Below are 16,881 nucleotides of genomic sequence, written 5' to 3'. Positions count from 1 at the left end.
TGTAAGCCAAAAAACACCATCCCAAACATGAAGCACAGGGGTGGCAGCATCATGTTGTGGGGGTGCTTTGCTGCGGGAGGGACTGGTACACTTCACAAAATAAATGACATCATGAGGAAAGAAAATGATGTGGATATATTGAAGCAACATCTCAAGACATCAGTCAGGAAGTTAAAGCTTGATCGCAAATGGGTCTTCCAAATGGACAATGACCCCAAGCATACTTCCAAAGTTGTGGCAAAATGGCTTAAGGACAAGTCAAGGTATTGGAGTGGCCATCACAAAGCACTGGCCTCAATTCTATAGAAAATGTGTGTGCATAACTGAAAAAGCGTGTGCAGGCAAGGAGGCCTACAAAGCTGACTCAGTTACACCAGCTCTGTCAGGAGGAATGGGCCAAAATTCACCCAACTTATTATGGAAAGCTTGTGGACGGCTACCTGAAACATTTGACCCAAGTTAATACATTTAAAGGCAATGCTACCAAATACTATTTGAGTGTATGTATACTTCTGACCCACTTGGAATATGGTGAAATAAATAAAAGCTGAAATAAATCATTCTCTCTATTACTATTCTGACAATTCACATTCTTAAAATAAAGTGGTGATCCTAACTGACCTAAAACAGGGAATTTGTACTTGGATTAAATGTCAGGAATTGTGAAAAACTGAGTTTAAGTGTATTTGGCTAAGGTGTATGTAAACTTCCGACTTCAACTGTACTACAGTTAGGTACATTGCGAGATGGTTTTCATTAGATTTGTCCAGTCAGGCCAGCCTCAGACTCGTCTCCTCATATGAAGGGGAATAGATTGCTTTCTTGTTAATGAGCAAATGAAAGAGGGCAGCTGGAAAAGCGAATTAAAACCTAATCTATAGAATTCACATTTACTGGAGTTCAACATATTGTATTTCAGAGAGTGTAACTGCATAGTCTAATTAGGTGTTATGTGTGATTTATTACTGCGTAACTACATAGTTCAGTGAGGGGTTGTGCTTTATTACAGTGTAACTACATATTCTAATAAGAGGTTATATGTGCTTTATTACAGTGTAACTACATAGTCTAATAAGAGGTTATATGTGCTTTATTACAGTGTAACTACATATTCTAATAAGAGGTTATACGTGCTTTATTACAGTGTAACTACATAGTCTAATAAGAGGTTATACATGTTTTATTACAGTAACTAAGTCTAATAAGGGATTATACATGTTTTATTACAGTGTAACTACATAGTCCAATAAGGGGCTAAACATGCTTTATTACAGTATAACTACATAGTCCAATAAGGGGCTAAACATGCTTTATTACAGTGTAACTACATAGTCCAATAAGGGGCTAAACATGCTTTATTACAGTATAACTACATAGTCCAATAAGGGGCTAAACATGCTTTATTACAGTGTAACTACATAGTCCAATAAGGGGCTAAACATGCTTTATTACAGTATAACTACCTAGTCCAATAAGGGGCTAAACATGCTTTATTACAGTGTAACTACATAGTCCAATAAGGGGCTAAACATGCTTTATTACAGTGTAACTACAGTTAATGGGTTTTGTGTGCTTTATTACAGTGTAAATACATAGTCCAATAAGGGCCTAAACATGCTTTATTACAGTGTAACTACATATTCTAATAAGAGGTTATATGTGCTTTATTACAGTGCAACTACATAGTCCAATAAGGGGCTTAACATGCTTTATTACAGTGTAACTACAGTCTAATGGGTTTTGTGTGCTTTATTACAGTGTAACTACAGTCTAATGGGTTTTGTGTGTTTTATTACAGTGTAACTACAGTCTAATGGGTTTTGTGTGCTTTATTACAGTGTAACTACAGTCTAATGGGTATTGTGTGCTTTATTACAGTGCAACTACAGTCTAATGGGTGTTGTGTGCTTTATTACAGTGTAACTACTGTCTAATGGGTTTTGTGTGCTTTATTGCAGTGTAACTACAGTCTAATGGGTTTTGTGTGCTTTATTACAGTGCAACTACATAGTCCCGTGTCTAATAGTCATCGTCATCTTCCTGTGTTTCCAACAAAAAGCCTACGTGTCCCTTCCTAACTTACCAGCTTTGATTCTGCTACTGATGATGTATGGGTAAGTAGAACCAAAATGATATCCATATTTGTATGTGCTGACTTACTCAGTTCAAAGTAGTTTCATGAAAAATAAGAACATTGTGATTGGACTATAGATGTAATGTTCATATGGAGCAAGAAGTTTGAAATGTTTGTATTGCGGTACGAAAAGCTCAAATTGACTTATCAGATCCTTTTGTGCCCACATAGGGCTTAGTCAGTAAACATCTCATAAACGCTACAAATAATATTTGAGTGTTGTTTAACTTCAAATTCACAGTTTTCCACATGGTGTGCCACAGTCAATACAGTCCAGTGAGCTCTAAACGCATTGGGACAGTGACACATTTGTCATTGTTTTGGCGCTGTACTCCAGCACTTTGGATTTGAAATTAAAGTGCAAACTGTTCCTTCAAGTCTGTATACTCCTCTTCATGTATCCCCCCTGTCTCATTTCATACTGTGCTGTTTAAATAGTAAGATATGAAAATGTCTATGCAGTTAACCATCTGTGTTTTCAGGTGGTCTATCACACCCATGATGTACCCAGCCTCGTTTATCTTCAACGTTCCCAGCACGGCCTACGTGGTGCTGACCTGCATCAACCTCTTCATCGGCATCAATGGGAGCGTGGCCACCTTCGTCATGGAGTTGTTCGCTGATGATGTAGGTGATGCGGGTTGCCTCTTTCCTGAGTCTTCATTGGTACAGTGTCCATATTAGGACAGCTTCGGAGCGACAAGGGCTAGGTGTCTGTGTCCTTTTGGCTGTCCTAATGTTGATACCGTACATACTGGGAGGGAAATACACACATTTATCAAAGAAACAATTGCTCACTCGACTCTCCCCCCCCCCCCCCCCCCACACACACACATTTTTTTTCGAGCTAATTGATCCCTTTCCTCAATATACCACTGTGTATTTGTGTGCAGGCTTTCAACTAGTTCGAGGGAGATTTTCCTCCTGGAATTGCTTTTTTTTTGTTGCTTTTAACCCACTGGATGAGTTTCAAAGGTGGTATTTTAAATTCACTTTAATGTTTAATTGTGAGGTGAGAATTGTGTCTTTGTAGAATGTGCTTCATCCATCTTTCATTCATACCAAAAGCTTCCCTTTCTCCCTGGAGAATCAAAAGACAAAGACGGAGAAAAGAGAAAGAAAGAAAGCGACTAAGAGAAAAAGACAACTGGAGAGATTGTTAAGAAGATGGATAGGAACAATGAGAGCGGTGGAGTGTGAGATGCCATTTTTCAGTGTCATGGTTGCTTTTGTTTAGACTGAATTGTCAGTTAGCAAAAGCATGGCTGGTTCAATACTTACCGAGATAACAATGAGTTAGCTTCATGGAAAATACTCATACACTGAACAAAAATATAAATGCAACATGTAAAATGTTGGTCCCATGTTTCATGAGCTGAAATAAAAAATCCCATACATTTTCCTAAAAGCTTATTTCTCTCAAATGTTGTGCTCAAATTAGTTTACATCCCTCTTACTGAGCATTTATCCTGTGCCAAGATAATCCAACCTCCTGACAGGTGTGGCATATCAAGAAGCTGATTAATACCACCATTACACAGGTGCACCTTGTGCTGGGGACAATAAAAGGCCACTTTAAAATGAGCAGTTTTGTCACACAACACAATGCCACCGATGTCTCACGTTTTGAGGGAGTGTGCAATTGTCATGCTGAGTGCAGGAATGTCCACCAGAGGTCTTGTTGCCAGAGAACTGAATGTCATTTTAGAGAATTTGGCAGTACGTCCAACCGATCTCATAAGCATAGACCACATGTAACCACGCCAGCCCAGGACCTTCACATCCGGCTTCTTCACCTGTGGGATTGTCTGATGTGGGGTGTTGTGGTGCTGAGGAGTATTTCCGTCTGTAATTAAGCACTTTTTGTGGTGGAAAACTAATTCTGTTTGGCTGGGCCTGTCTCCCCAATGGGTGGGTCTGGCTGCCAAGGGGTGGGCCTATGCCCTCCAAGGCCCACCCATGGCTCCACCCCTGCCCAGTCATGCAAAATCCATAGAATAGAGCCTAATTTATTTATTTAAATTGACTGATTTCCTTATATGAACTTTAACTCAGTAAAATCTTTGAAATTGTTGCATGTTGCGCGTATATTTTTGTTCAATATATTTATGCTAAGGACAACATTTTCTTAATATAATAATAATAATAATAAATATATGCCATTTAGCAGACGCTTTTATCCAAAGCGACTTACAGTCATGTGTGCATACATTCTACGTATGGGTGGTCCCGGGAATCGAACCCACTACCCTGGCGTTACAAGCGCCATGCTCTACCAACTGAGCTACAGAAGGACCACAGTTAGTTTAACCATTCTTTATAAGTTGGAACCAGGCCCCCAGTATCTACTCTGCTTGGCAGATAATGCGTGGAAACCTAACGGTGCCAAAATCCCTGGTCCAAACATTGTTTTTATGCTCTGAAATGCTCTGAAATGTGTTTATTATGATGAAGTTCAATCCCCGATGTGAATTATTTTAACATTCGCTACAAATCGAGATATTTAATTAAATTAGTGAACGCTCACTTCACTTGCTACACATTGAGCCTCGTTGCCGCTTTGATTGGCCAAATTAACAGAACACATCCCGTGTGTGTGTGTGTGAGAGAGAGAGAGAGAGAGAGAGAGAGAGAGAGAGAGAGAGAGAGAGAGAGAGAGAGAGAGAGAGAGAGAGAGAGAGAGAGAGAGAGAGAGAGAGAGAGAGAGAGAGAGAGAGAGAGAGAGCATTTGTGCACATCCCTAGTGAGTGTGTGCGTGCTTATCAGTGGAGGCTCCTCAGAGGAGGAAGGGGAGGACCAACGTCCTCAGTGATTTTCAGAAAAAGAAAATCATTTATCCTTTTATGATAAAACTATACTAAGTATAATCACATTGCCAAATAATCGATTAAAACATATTATTTTGCAAAGGCGGTCTACAGTAGCCTCAACAGCAGTAGGGTAGCACCATGGTTTAGCCTGAGGACAGCTAGTTTCCATCCTTCTCTGGGTACATTGACATCAATACAAAACCTATGAGACTCATGGTTATCGCCCCCTTTCATAGACTTATGACAACTTCCGGAGGACATCCTCCAACCTATTGGAGCTCTTGCAGTATGAACTGACATGTTGTCTACGTTTTGTCCACCCAATCAAAGGGTCAGAGAAAGAATCTAGTGCTGAAAGCATAAGATACAGCTAGCGTGCAGTGCATAAAATGTTGAGAGTAGTTGACTCAAAGAGAGAGAAATACAATAGTTTAACAGTTTTGAACAAATTAATGTCTTCCAAAATGAAGGTGAAGCAAGAGAGAGATTTTGTCATTTTTTTAGATAGCAAATGCAGCTAGCTAATTTAGCCTACTAAACCACCCTGCTCAAACAGAAGGATGCTATGTTAGCTAGCTGGCTATGACTATCCAACATAACACTGGAACTCTTCCAAGTCAAGGTAAGCTTTTGGTTTGACTAATTTATTGCCACCGGGGCCCGCCGGTGTAAGTGCTATACTGCTTATTGACTGCACACGGAAGCAGGTTTACTAACCTACTTTAGTTCTGTTAGCTATGTTGACTATGACACTACTTTAGCTAATATGCTGACAACGATGTAGGCTGTGTGTAGCGGTTATGATATGGTTTGGCTTGGAAAGGTTTTTTCACCTGGTCACATATAGCTGATGTGTTGTGCATTGACGTCCACAAGCGATGAAGGGAAAAGGTGAGAGGAGGAGAGCGCATAGATGCGAGAAGGAATATAATGTGGCTGTTATGAAACTGTGTTTACACACGATCGGGGTGTATTCATTCTGACGATTCTGTTGAAAACATTGTCTTAAACGGAACAAAACGAGGACAAACATACAGTACCTGAATTTGTACAATAGAAACTCTCATTTGCACCTGTTGGGCTAATGATCACACCCTATATCAGCTAGAAGCAAGCGGAAGTGTGCAAGGTGGTATTGAATGTGTCACTGTCTGTCCATGTGTCACCTCAAATGTTTCTCTTGACCTGTGTGCACCTACCTTGTAAACTTTCATTCATAGACTATGTTGTAGCAACCTCATGAATGGTATAGGGAAAATTTGAATATCATGTAGTAGCCTAAATCTATTGATGTTACATTGAACTGGGTGAACGGAATATGAATGACAGTCATCCAATATGGTAATATAAATAAGGCCATGCTCATGGAAAAAACTAAATTGCACTCCCTCATCTTAAACAGCACTGACCGCCACTGGTGGTTATCCATGTATTTGTGTGTGTGTGTGTGTGTGTTGTAAGCACTTCACTCCGACAAGTTGCAACATCAGGTTCCCCCATCTGAGCTTCCACTTCAAAAGTCAGCTAACTCTAATCTCCACTCCAACCTGAGCAATATCTTGGCTTCACTGACTTTGTCATATGCTCCTGTCCTTTGAACATTCATCTTCTCTCTGGTTTCTCAGACACAGCTTAATGTCTGCGGTCTCCTTTTTACACAACCAGACAACCTTGTTTGCATAGAGATTTCATTATTGTCATTGCCGTCGTTCATCATTGATTTGGTTTTGGTTTGTCTTTTCGCTGACAGCCTCCCCATCAAACAAAATCATATTTTTGTTGTCACTTGTTTTCCCATATCTTTATCAGTATTGTTTTGGCGAATCTCATTCATAAGGGGCTCTGGCAATAATAATGGAGCCCATGCCGGTCACTGCCAATTTGTGAGAGTGACTTACAAGACTCCTCCTTGTCAAGGGCATTTGCCTTGTGTATTGGAAAGCCTGCTGTGTAGTGTAGCTCTGAGGGTCAATTGAGACATGCCAGACAGGGGACAATAACAGCCCAGCTCTCACTCCTGGGGATGTCAATGCAGATACGAACCCTGTAGTTGGCCACGGTCCCGGACTGATGCATCACTTATCCTACCAATCGACTGTCAGAGTTGAACTGTCACTGTTGGACCGCCTGGAAAAATAGGCTGCGACATGCCGGGATGTTGTCAGTTTCCACATTTCCTCTGTTCTGTTCTGATAGACCCGATGAACAGAGAGGAGCCAAAATGGCCGACGCAGATAAGGATGCACCCCCCCCCACACACACACACACACACACACACACACACACACACACACACACACACACACACACACACACACACACACACACACACACACACACACACACACACACACACACACACACACACACACACACACACACACACACACACACACACACACACAGTTAAGCGCGACAGGTTGTATCGAGATATCTGGCTCGATCTTTCTCCGTCGTCTCTATTTCCACGCTTTCATGCTTTTATTCCTTTGCTTCCACCCTGTGCTGTGACGAAAGCTAAAATGGGAACGGCATAGTTGAAGTTCTCTTCATTCATTTATTTCTCCACTGAAGGTCAAAGTGAATAGCTCCTCCTATGGGACGATGACTGGTAGTCTAGAGGGAATGATATAAAAAAAAAATTAAAAGCCAATTGAGACAAAAGCAAAGCACACTACAGCATCACATTTAGCACTTTCTGTCCCAGTTTTATCTGGAGACCGAGCGAGGGAGCTTGGAAGATCCCCCCCCCCCCATGCTAACTGAGCATCGCATCAATCGCAGCCTGCCTTGCATGCATGAGACAGCACCTGAGTCAATATACCAGCCGCTAGCCACTCAGACAAGCTTGTAAGGCATGGATCTGGCCAGGTTAGGGGCAGAGTGAGTCAGTAGGGAGGAAGTCGATGGGGCTGCATTAGTCACGGACATAATGTAGTTTAATTGTAGTGTGCTATATGCTTTGAGGGGACATGCTTTGGCGTGGTGATGTGTGTGGGTGGTGAGGGGAGGGATATGTGTTTAAATACAGCTGTCTACATTTATCAGCTGTCTACATATTTTAGTGTATAATATAGTGTTTTTGTATATACAGTACATAGTACACTATGTTACATTCCATTTGGGATGTATTGTACATTACTGATTATGAAGTTTGAATTGAATTCCCTTTACACATCTAGTTTGAGAAATCAGCTAACGGTCACAATCCCCACGACGCTTCCAGCCATATATTTTCCTTTTCGGAAGTCCCTCCGGTGAAGATGGAGGCGATGCTTGGGGAATATGAACACTAAAAGCAATATGGGTCAGACGAGAGCCTTGGAGATTTTTCCCCTTCAGAACCCATTCAGAGATGATTTATGGGCATATAGCGCAAACTTTGAAGAAAATTGTCAAGCGTTTCGTCATTGCCTAAAAACCTCTTTGATCTCCTTGATAAACACCCAGTTGAGAGAAGATCTGTTATTTCACATATTGATCTTAAATTAGGTCTCTATTTCTTCAAATCCTTCTCGATGACAAATGGGCCCTCGGCTGCACAAGGTCATTGGTTTGCTTTTATTCTTTTTTTTTTCCAATTCACTTATGTTTCTAACTTCAGGCTCTTTTAGCCTTTTGCCAGCTTCTTGAAGTTTGACCATGATGAATAACTCTTTCACGTATAGTTCAGTAGGAATGGGCCCAGAATGTGTTGATATGACCAGATTGAGCGTCTTAGCATTGAAAATAAAAGGTAACTATTTAATACATTATATGGATGGCAAGATTATTGGCCAAGATATCACGCTTGACATTTTAGTTGGCTGGCGTGTCCTTAAGTCTTTGAGGAAACAGGTTAGAAGTTCAATAAGAACGAGATGAATTGGCAGACATATTGCTTGACATTTGAGAGTTAGCTGTGACACCATAATCAATGAGGTATTTTTGTTTTGCATTCATACTTGCCTGTAGGGAAATTAGGCTCGGACTGCCCAGTTACTCCCTGGCAGAAATGCTCAGATTACTGCTGCATGTCAACTAGCTGTGACCTTCCAACTCTAACCTTTGAACTGTAGCTTAAGTTCGACCATTAGGAGAAGATAACACATTTACTTGAAGTTGAGCTACATTATCACTGCTGTATACCCAGACATCATACATGAAGCCCTATACTAAATTTGTTTTAATGATGACGGTAGTGAGTTACCATCCATGACCAAAGATCCCAATTCCATCCATAACAGATGGAGGAAAACTGTACTGCTAAATTCATCCTGAACGTTTGCTCTACTATCTTAGAAAAAAAGGTGCTATCGAGAACCTAAAACGGTTGTTCGGCTGTCCCCATTGAAGAACCCTTTATGGTTCTCCAAATGGGTTCTTACATGGAACCATACAGGGTTCTACCTGGTACCAAAAAGGGTTCTCCTATGGGGACAGCTGAAGAACCCCTTTGGAACCCTTTTTCTAAGAGTGTATGACAGGTGTTCACTGCTTCACATCCAAAATGCTGCAAAAGCGCTCTGTGGACATTGCCATGGGATGGTGCCTCTAAACCACACATGTGCTTAAAATATAGCAGAAACAGTGTGAGTGAACCGCAATTGATTGAATTTACAAGTCATTTTGTTGCAGACCAAGTAAATCCTTTCATTCATGCCATTCCTCAAACTAGAGGAAAACATTGCAAAGCAACAACTCTCCATGAAAAAAATCTGACAACGATAAGGTGCCATCTGTCATTCTCATCTGCCGCCCCACATTGCACCATGTTAAGAAATGCATCGTACTTTTCGCCTACCAGAAGAGGAAACGGAGAATTTATGTTTTTTTCTCAATATACGCTAGCGTCTTTGAAGACTATCCTGAGACCAAACGTATGCATTATGCATAACCTTGCTTTAGAACAGGCAGAAGTGGCAATATCTTTCCTCCATCTCTCTCATTCTCTCTCTATTCATCTATCCCTCTGATTCACTCTCCCCCTTCTCTTTATTCCCTCAATCCTCTGTAATGAAAGCAATGTGGAGAGCTGAGACTGGCATTGTAGTAGTCAGTGCAGTCTGGCTGTCTTTCATTCCTTCTTCATTTAATTAATTAGGGCTTGTGTGCTTTAAAAGCCACCATCGTTCCGCAGTATAGCCACAGGGAGGAGAAGGGATTTCAGGAGGGGTGGCTTAATCAGGAAGGACCAGATATGAACGGGCCTAACCTAAGTAATTAAACAGCCAATAAGATGGCTGTGAATTTGTGCGATAGATAGTGTGACTGTAGGTTTGTATTTTATTGCAAGTGGGAAAGTGAGAAGTGGGTGTGTATATCACTCTGAATGTGTTCATCTTTCAAAGTCTCAAGGCTTGAGATGAGAAAGTTTCCATCTGTATGTGTGAGCAGCTGTTCCTGCCCTCACATTACGCGGGTGAGAGAGACATCACTGAGCGAGAAAGCGTGCCCCTTAATAACGAGTCAAGAAGCCGAGGCTCATTTCCATGTCATTTGGCGCCCCACTCAAGCACGCAGTGTGCCTCCGCTGATGAGCAAGCATGGATGATGTGCCTTAGTTATCTGGCGAGTGTTGGAAAAGTCGAAACTCCACGAACACTCTTTTACCGCCGCCGGGGGTTCCAAACCCGCTGCTTCCCTCAGGTCACTCGCACACAGCAAGGAAGGAGTCTGTCAACACAGACGCATCCAGCGGGTTCTCTGTCATGTGTCACCCCTAATAACAATCTGCCCTTATGTCTTGTAGTCTTTCTAGTCTTTTATGCGTCACCAATGCATTGTTGTTGTTTTTCTGTTTGTGTTTTTTCTCTCACAGAACATCTCGAAAATCAATGGTATTGTGAAGCAGGTGCTGCTGATTTTTCCGCACTTCTGTCTGGGTCGAGGGCTCATCGACATGGGCAAGAACCAGGCTATGGCCACCTTGTACGAAAGCTTTGGTGAGCATCCCCCAACCACCTTAGGAGTAAATCGAAGAATAGTGAAACTATTCAAATCAAACTTTCTTAACATGTATATATATACCTTCAACACACATATTAAAATTGTACTTTAAATGAATTGGTTTTTTTTCAGTCTTTTAGTATACTATACATACAGTATACTATCATTACACTCCAACTGAATAGCGTTGTACCTTTAATTACACATTACCATTTTAAATTTAAATTCATAACTGTAACAACTAAACTACCAAATGACACTGACAGTTATCAAACATTTGATTTGTAAATTGTTGTCCAGCCACAACTGTTTTTTCCTTCAGAACAGTCTCTACAAGTGTTCCACTTGGATGCTGTCCCATGTTGACTCCAATGCTTCCCATAGTTGTGTCAAGTTGGCTGGATGTTCTTTGGGTGGTGGACCATTCGTGATACACACAGGAAACTGTTGAGCGTGAGAAACCCAGTAGCAATGCAGTTCTCGACACAAACTGGTGCGCCTGGCACTTACTACCATACCCCGTTCAAAGGCACTTAAATCTTTTGTCTTGCCCAGCCACCCACTGAATGGCACACATACGCAATCCATGTCACAATTGTCTCAAGGGTTAAAATTCCATCTTTAACCCGTCTCCTCCACTTCATCTACACTGATTGAAGTGGATTTAACAGGTGACATCAATAAGGGATCATAGCTTTCAGCCTTCTAAAAAATGTTTTGTATATGTTTGCACTCACTGTACTGTGAATTGCTTTGGATAAAAGTGGCATATAATATTATTATTATTATTATTAGTAGTAGTAGTAGTAGTAGTAGTATTTTATTACTATGGGTAACAGCAAAGAACAAAGGTTAATCAGTGCAAAGCGTTCCCCTCCTAGCTAGATGGAATTAAACGTAAGTGGTAGGATGAAAGGTCAAATGAAGCTGAGTGGTACGAGGAAAAGGAAGTACCCTGTAAAGAAAGACGATGCCATGGCTTTAGCTTTGGTGTTGTCGTTCAACATTCCATTCAGAATAACAGGTGCAAACTTTCCACTTGCTACATGCTAATGTAACATTTGGTAGTGAACATTTTGGGGTTTAAGATTAGCCAAACACCAATAGCTTAGCTACTTTAAAAGAAGTCCTCTACTTATGCAATGCTTTCACACCATCTTCTTCATACCGTCACATAGTGCCTTTTGCAGTACACTTCTTATGTGTTGCTACATCATTACCAAATAGCAGCTTCTTTGTCCCTCCGGGGGACTTACATTTGACCAATAGCGCGACCGTAGCCCTTCGTTCTCGACACAAAATGTAGAAAACAAAAGGGAATATGTACACCGGGGAGATTTAGAGGCAGAGAGGCACATGAATGGCGGGAGCAAAAGGCTTTATCTGGGGAATAGATGTGGCAGGAAATAGACATTAGAGAATCATTTGCAGCGACAAACGTAATGAGGAAAGCAATCACAACTTAAAAGTCTGGAGAGGGCCTATTTGCTGGTGAATGAGACTGAACACTTCCGTTTCTGTCCATCATCGCTCCAGCACAGAGAGGGAGAAATAGGGAGGAGAGAGAGAGATAGTCAGTTGCTGTCAGCTTTAAACAAACATCTATATTAGTGAAAGGGCTCCCATTTATAATAAAGTGCATTTGTTCAGATGTCTCCCACTGATTACGGTGGAAGGCAGTTCTGTGAGTGTCAGTCAGTGGTTCTGAGCTGCTGAGATTTAGTCCAATACCATTGAGTTCCAGTGACACCCATCCGAGGTGATTATGATACATAGCAGTTACAAACATTACGTTTCTCTTGATGAAGAACTGTGTTTTGTTGTCTCTCCCAGGGGAAGACCGTTACCAGGACCCCCTCAGCTGGGACATGGTGGGGAAGAACCTCTGTGCCATGGCCATCCAGGGGGCAGTCATGTTCACCATCACTCTCCTTATCCAGTATAAATTCTGCTGCAAACCCAGGCAAGAGTAGAATAATATTAACTTTGGTTCGTAATTATGTATCTCCATTAATAAAATTGCATTTTATTGTGAAAATGTAAACAAATTCTCCCATTAGTGAAAAATATTTAGGATATACACTATAAATACAAAGGTATGTGGACAGCCCTTCAAGTAAATGGATTTGGCTATTTCAGCCACACCCATTGTTGACAAGTGCATAAAATTGAGCACACAGCCGTGCAATCTCCACAGACAAACATTGCCAGTAGAATGGCCTCACTGAAGAGTTGAGTGAATTTCAAAGTGGCACTGTCATAGGATGCCACCTTTCCAACAAGTCAGTTCGTCAAATGTCTGCCTTAACAGAGCTGTCCCAGTCAACTGTAAGTGATGTTATTGTGAAGTGGAAACGTCTAGGAGCAACAGCGGCTCAGCCGCGAAGTGGTAGACCACACAAGCTCAGAAAACGGGACCGCCGAGTGCTGAAGCGTGGAGGGTGTAAAAATTGTCTGTCCTCGGTTGCAACACTCACTACCGAGTTCCAACCTGCCTCTGGCACAAGAACTGTTAGTCAGGAGCTTCATGAAATAGGTTTCCATGGCCGAGCAGATGGACACAAGCTAAAGATCACCATGCGCAATGCCAAGAGTCGGCTGAAGTGTTGTAAAGCTCACCGTCATTGGACTGGAGCAGTGGAAACGTATTCTGATGAAGTGTGATGAATCACGCTTCAACATCTGGCAGTCAGACGGACAAATCTGGGTTTGGATGCCAGGAGAACGCTACCTTCCCCAATGCATAGTGCCAACTGTAAAGTTTGATGGAGGAGGAATAATGATCTGGGGCTGTTTTTCATGGTTCGGGCTAGGCCCCTTAGTTACAGTGAAGGGAAATCTTAATGCTATGGGATACAATGACATTCTAGATGATTCTGTGCTTCCAACTTTGTGGCAACAGTTTAGGGAAAGCCCTTTCCTGTTTCAGCATGACAATTCTCCCGTGCACAAAACTAAGTCCATACAGATATAGTTTGTAGAGATCAGTGTGGAAGAACTTGACTGGCCTGCACAGAGCCCTGACCTCAACCCCATCAAACACCTTTGAGCTGAATTGGAACGCCGACTGCGAGCCAGGCCTAATTGCCCAACATAACTGCCTGACCTCACTAATACTCTTGTGGCTGAATGGAAGCAATTCCTGGCAGCAATGTTCCAACATCTAGTGGAAAGCCTTCCCAGAGGAGTGGAGGCTGTTATAGTAGCAAAGGGGGGACCAATTCCATATTAATGCCCATGATTTTGAAATGAGATGACATGTATTAACAGGTGGTCGTCATTTGGGATTTGTATTGTTGGTTTTATGGGAATGTGGTGAGTGTGTGGGTTAAGTGTTTTTGAATCCTTCTTTTTCACCAGACTGATTTCTGGAGAGTCATTCTCCAAGGAGGACGAAGATGTGGACGTGGCACGGGAACGTGCACGCATCCATAAAGGTGGCTCAGAGAAAGACATGTTGAGAATCTGCGATCTTTCTAAGGTACAGTACCACCGTTTACTACTACACTTAGTGGTAGCAACGACACGATTATATTCATTAGTGCGTACTGTAGTGAAACATTTCCCAATGGAAAACAGAAAGCGCTTTCTTATTGGACAAGATCAGGTAGTCCCTCTCAGTTTCAGCCTTTGTGCTTCTGTTTTATTCCTAGTGAATATGATCCAGGGGTCTCAATGCTCAAGGCCTGTTCAGGACACAACATTACAAAAAATCGAACAAATATGATTTTAAGTTTCAATGTCACATGAACAGTGAAATTACTTTCATGCCAGCTGTAACCCCAACAATGCAGTAATCTATAACAATGTAATACTAAAAATAACATAAGGTAGAACAAAAAGACACAAGAAATAAAAAATCAGAAGAACACAAGAAAGTAAGTATACTATATTTCCTGGTATGTAGCATATGACAGGTTTCTATGCTACATTTCTATCTGCAATATTCTGAAGTTCTGAACGTTTACCCCAGCTGTGTCTGTTGGTATCCTCCTCCCTTTCCTTGGATACTTGGGTGTCGTTAATCTGTCACAGTATGCTGCAGGCTGGCGAGGTGCAGCTGTAGTCACTCCACACTCCACGGACACATTGGGAGTGCGGGGAGAAGTGTGTGAAGGAAGGGAAGGGGTATGGATTTTCTGTGAGGCAACACTGATGAGATCTCTCGCTCTCTCTCTCGCCGCTAAACCCAACAACTCTCGCCCCCCCCCCCAAAGGTTTTTCAGCAAGTGAGCATGCGAGTGCTGCACGGCATGCCGGGTAACGGAGGCCACTTAATCACGCCCAGATTAACACCCTGGCCGAGGCCAGATGTTCTTCTCTCGAGCTCGCGTCGGCAGGAAGCGTCGCCGCGGCAAACAGCCCTTCGTCGACATCTGTCCAGACTTGACGTCTCTTCAAGCCCTCCCTTGTCATCTCGCGCCATCTCACCCACTGCATCTTTCCCCCTCTCAATCTCTCACGGATACACTCACTCACACTCCGAGGTAATTAACGATCTAGCTTTGAAAAAAAACAGTCGGGACTGGAGGATGTATTGCCGCCCACAGCAGACAAAGTAACTTCATAAGATCTCGTCTTGTTTCACATTCTGTAACCTGTGATGAGTTAGCTTAGAGCTACAGTTGAAGTCGGAAGTTTACATACACTTAGGTGGGAGTCATTAAAACTAGTTTTTCAACCACTCCACAAATTTCTTGTTAACAAACTATAGTTTTGGCAAGTCAGTTAGGACATCTGCTTTCTGCATGACACAAGTCATTTTTCCAACAATTGTTCACAGACAGATTATTTCACTTATATCACTGTATCAAAATTCTGGTGGGTCAGAAGTTTACATACAGTAAGTTTACTGTGCCTTTTTAAACAGCTTGGAAAAATCCAGAAAACAATGTCATGGCTTTAGAAGCTTCCGATAGGCTAATTAACATCATTTGAGTCAATTGGAGGTGTAGCTGTGGATGTATTTTTCAAGATCTACCTTCAAACTTAGTGCTTCTTTGCTTGACATCATGGGGAAATCAAAAGAAATCAGCCAAGCCCAAAGAAATTGTAGACCTCCACAAGTCTGGTTCATCCTTGGGAGCAATTTGCAAACGCCTGAAGATACCACATTCATCTGTACAAATAATAGTACACAAGTATAAACACCATAGGACCACACAGCCGTCATACTGCTCAGGAAGGAGACGCATTCTGTCTCCTAGAGATGAGCGTACTTTGGTGCGAAAAGTGCAAATCAATCCCAGAACAACAGCAAAGGACCTTGTGAAGATGCTGGAGGAAACAGGTACAAAAGTATCTATATCCCCAGTAAAATGAGTCCTAGATCGACATAACCTGAAAGGCCACTCAGCAAGGAAGAAGCCACTGCTCCAAACCCACCATAAAAAAATCCAGACAACGATTTGCAACTGCACATGGGGACAAAGATCATTCTTTTTGGAGAAATGTCCTCTGGTCTGATGAAACAAAAATAGAACTGTTAGGCCATAATGACCATCGTTATGTTTGGAGGAAAAAGGGGGAGGCTTGCAAGCCGAAGAACACCATCCCAACCGTGAAGCACGGGGGTGGCAGCATCATGTTGTGGGGGTGCTTTGCTGCAGGAGGGACTGGTGCACTTCACAAAATAAATGGCATCATGAGGCAGGAAAATTACGTGGATATACTGATGCAACATCTCAAGACATGATCAGGAAGTTAAAGCTTGATCACAAATGGGTCTTCCAAATGGACAATGAGCCCATGCACACTTCCAAAGTTGTGTCAAAATGGCTTAAGGACAACAAAGTCAAGGTATTGGAGTGGCCATCACAAAGCCTTGACCTGAATCCTATAGATCATCTGTGGGCAGAACTGAAAAAGCGTGTGCGAACAAGGAGGCCTACAATCCTGACTCAGTTACACCAGCTGTGTCAGGAGGAATGGGCCTAAATTCACCCAACTTATTATGGGAAGCTTGTGTAAGGCTACCCGAAATGTTTCACTCTACTATTATTCTGACAT

At 42.1% G+C, this 16,881-nt stretch overlaps 1 pseudogene; it reads left to right on the top strand.

The window, feature by feature from the left end:
• Nucleotides 1–16,881, top strand: part of LOC124007956 — a 234,027-nt pseudogene that overhangs the window by 169,677 nt on the left and 47,469 nt on the right.

This window comes from Oncorhynchus gorbuscha, linkage group LG21, assembly GCF_021184085.1.
Source record: "Oncorhynchus gorbuscha isolate QuinsamMale2020 ecotype Even-year linkage group LG21, OgorEven_v1.0, whole genome shotgun sequence".
Lineage (NCBI taxonomy): Eukaryota > Metazoa > Chordata > Actinopteri > Salmoniformes > Salmonidae > Oncorhynchus > Oncorhynchus gorbuscha.
Note: the sequence above shows the minus strand (reverse complement) of the source record. Positions and strands in the feature narration are given on the sequence as shown.